We start from the raw sequence: 3,864 nt of genomic DNA on the forward strand, positions 1-3,864 counted from the left end.
TGATGGCACAAAGCAATAGCACTAACAACCACCTTCTGGTCATTTTAAAAAATTATTACTCATTTTATGAATGTAGATACTAGTAAGATAATTTTAAGGGGGAAAACACCCCACAATATACATGAATTAAATATAATATAAACAAAAAGTTGTATAAAACACAAAGTACATGCATGAAACACAGTGTACATGAATGATAAAAACATTAATTAAAAAAATCAAAAAAATAGAGTGTCTTTCTTAATTAAAAAAAGGAAGTGAGGGAAATGCTATTACATTGTGAAGGATTGCAAGCAGCATAACAAAGGATAATGTGTAGAAATTGTTAAACAGAAATTTGTTCTGTATGCTTTCACCAAAATCACAATAAAAAATTTAAAAATAAAAAAATACTCCTTGTTGTATCTTCCAGTTCTTAAGTTTTGAGGGTTATATTTTCTTAGTCATTTCTAGCAACAAACAACAGTTAATCCATTGTTTCCTAGTAAAGTTATACCTCCCACTACAAAGTTCTGTTTCCTCACTTAGTTATTACATCATTCAATAGTAACGTATTTTGATTGTCAGATGGCTCAGAAATAGTCAGTAGCTCAAACACTCAAGCATTCTTCCATCACTGAAGGGATTTTGTATTGAAACTGAGATCAAAATAGTATATACAGACATTTCCTTTTACACAGCTTTTATACGTGTGCTTTAAAAGGAATTCTCTAAATTTCCTTCACTTCTGTCCTTCAGAGATTTAAGGATAAAAGTATATTCACAATGCTTCAATGAATGGGAGTGAGTTTCTTGGCTTTTTGTCTGTTATTGCTTTGAATGTATTTTTGTATAGTTTTCATTGATGTTGCTAAGCGTAGCCAAGCAGACAAACATGATCTAGAAAGTCTCTAAAGCATGAAACTAAAATCAGCCATAAAGATAGAGATAAAATGTATTTCTCATTTTATATGTAATGTTGTTGTAGTGTGCCATTGAGTTGATTCTGGCACAAAAGAGACTACCATATTTCTCTCCTGCATATATGTTAATAATATATTACATAACATAATGTTAATAATATATTATGTAATAACATATATGTTAATTATATATATATATATATATATATATATATTTCTTCCCCCTAAATTTCTAATGTGTCAATCCATTTCTTGGTGACTCTGTGAGGCACTCCATTTCCTACTCCTCAACTAGGGAGTTCTGGTGGAAAAGTCTGTAGAAAGTTGTGCTGTTAACCCAAAGGCCACACCTCTTTGGCAGTTCAAATCCATTAGAAGCTCCTTAGAAGAAAGATGGAAAATCTCCCACAGAAACCCCCCATATGAATCATAGTCTTTGAATTTTAAGATAGAGCTTTGCTCCATGGAGTCTTCATGGCTGTGACCACTCAGAAGCAGATCCCCCGGCCACTTCCCCAAGGCACCACTGGGTAGGTTCAAACCTCCAACTTTTTTAGTAGCTTGACACTTAACTAAATGTTCACATAACCCAGGACCTCTTAAAAGATACTAAATAATGAAATAAGAGTATAAAAATAAAATCCACGGGGGAGGCTGTGATGGGTTGACAGGTGCGTGACAGTGGGAGCTGCTCTGGGCCCAAGCATGGACGGCAAAGGCAAGAGTAACAGCAGCGCCATCCCATCCAACAGCCAGGCCCGGGAGAAATTAGCCTTCTACGTATACGAATATCTGCTCCATGTAGGAGCTCAGAAATCTGCTCAGACATTTTTATCAGAGATAAGACGGGGAAACCCATGACACTGGAGGAACCACCAGGATTCTACATTCTGGGTGCTGTGTGTTTTGGGATCTTTACTGCGCAGCTCCAGAAAGATGAGAAACATGTGAACACTCAAGTGAAGCAAAAGCCTTCCATGATTATAGTGCTGCAGCAGCTCCCAGTCCAGAGTTAGGAAACATTGCCCCCAGGAGAAGGCATGCCAGTAGGTCCTGTTCCGCCAGGGTTCTTTCAGCCTTTAATGTCACCTAGATACCCTGGCGGTCCACGGTCACCATTGAGGATACCTAACCAGCCCCTTGACAGTGTCCCAGGAAGTCAGCTGTTACCTCCCAGTGGAATGGACCCAACTCGACAACAAGGACATCCAAATATGGGTGGGCGAATGCAGAGAATGACTGCTCCAAGAGGAATGGTGCCCTTAGGACCACAGAACTATGGAAGTGCAATGAGACCCCCACTGAATGCTTTAGGTGGCCCCGGAATACCTGGAATGAACATGGGTCCAGGTGGTGGCAGACCTTGGCCAAACCCAACCAATGCCAATTCAATACCATACTCCTCAGCATCACCTGAGAATTATGTAGGTCCTCCAGGAGGTGGAGGGCCACCAGGAACACCCATCATGCCTAGCCCAGCAGATTCAACCCACTCTGGAGATAATAAGTTTACTTTAATAAATGCAGTACCTCCTGGACTTAACAGACCCAATTTTCCAGTGGGCCCTGGGTCAGATGGTCCAATGGGTGGATTCGGAGGAATGAAGTCACATCACATGAATGGCTCTTTAGGTTCAGGAGATATGGACAAGTATTTCCAAGAATTCTCCCAATAATAGGAGCCTGAGTAATCAGCCAGGCACTCCAAGGGATGATGGTGAAATGGGGGGGGGGGGGGAGGCAATTTCTTAAATCCTTTTCACAGTGAGAGTTACTCGCCTAGCATGACAAAGAGTGTGTGATCGATTATGAAGCCTGCTCATGACAACAAGTGTGTGATCGATTATGAAGCCTGCTCATGACAACAAGTGTGTGATCGATTATGAAGCGAGCTCATGACAACGCAGTGGGTCAGGCCTTCACAGAACTACTGCGGAAGAAATGATCCATCACAGCGTACACTTCAACACAGGAATCTCAGTCATATCAAACCAACCTTTTTATTTCCTGCTCTCTCCCTTACTTTGTGAAGAAAGCGGGTCCAAATGTGATTCAAACAACTGTGCGGAGTGGCGTATTAGAATTACCCCAACCTGAAATGCAAATAATTATATGTGTATGTATATGTGTGGGGAAGAGAATGTATTGTGTGTGTGTGTATGTTATATGGACATATGCACATACATACATTGGCCCAGAGGACATTGTAAAATATCACATGACATATTAAGTAGACATAAGTAGGGACTTTTATTTCATCCTTTTTTTTCACATTTACATTTTAGTTCTTAAAAGTTCCTCCTGCCCCTCCCTGAACTATTTTGTGCTGTGTATATCAGTACTTTATATAAGTTATTTTTTAAGGTGAACTCAGATGTTATGGTTTTGTAAATTTTTGCAATCATGGATAGGAATAAAATTGCTTATTTGAGAGCTTTCGTTAAAAAAAAAAAATAAAATCCACCTGCCTAGTAAAAGGAATTAGAGAGATAAACAGGAAACTAGGACTGCACTTGCACACAAATCGTAGCATCGAGTTTTCTGTCAGCAAGGAGAGACATTTCCCTGGAAAGGGACATCATGCTTGGGAGGGTTGAGGGACAGTGCGGGACAGCCAGACCCTGAATGAGATGGACTGATTCAGTGACTGGGGTAATGAGAGCAGGTGTGTCGGAGACAGTGAGGTTGGCACAGGACAGAGCAGGGTTTAGGGCACTAGTACATAGGTTTGCTATGAGTCACAAGTGACTCGATGGCACATAACAACAAGATAAAACAATTTTTTTAAAGAAAATCCAAGAAAAAGTAAGCAGCCCAATGCATTTTGGTAGATAATGGGAGGTTTCCTTTCTCAAATAAAGATATGCAAATTTCTATCAATAAATAAAAATATAGTATTGGGATAATTTCTGACCAATGGGAACTTCACACTGAGCTGTCTAAAGCAAATTCTTCAGGAATC

The 3,864-nt window shown here is 39.7% G+C and overlaps 1 pseudogene; it reads left to right on the top strand.

Moving 5' to 3' along the window:
- Positions 1–1,607: 1,607 nt before the first annotated feature.
- LOC102854871 lies at positions 1,608–2,704 on the top strand (annotated as a pseudogene).
- The last annotated feature ends 1,160 nt before the right edge of the window (positions 2,705–3,864 follow it).

This window comes from Elephantulus edwardii, unplaced genomic scaffold, assembly GCF_000299155.1.
Source record: "Elephantulus edwardii isolate Elephantulus edwardi_28Jun2011 unplaced genomic scaffold, EleEdw1.0 scaffold00179, whole genome shotgun sequence".
Taxonomy (NCBI): Eukaryota; Metazoa; Chordata; class Mammalia; order Macroscelidea; family Macroscelididae; genus Elephantulus; species Elephantulus edwardii.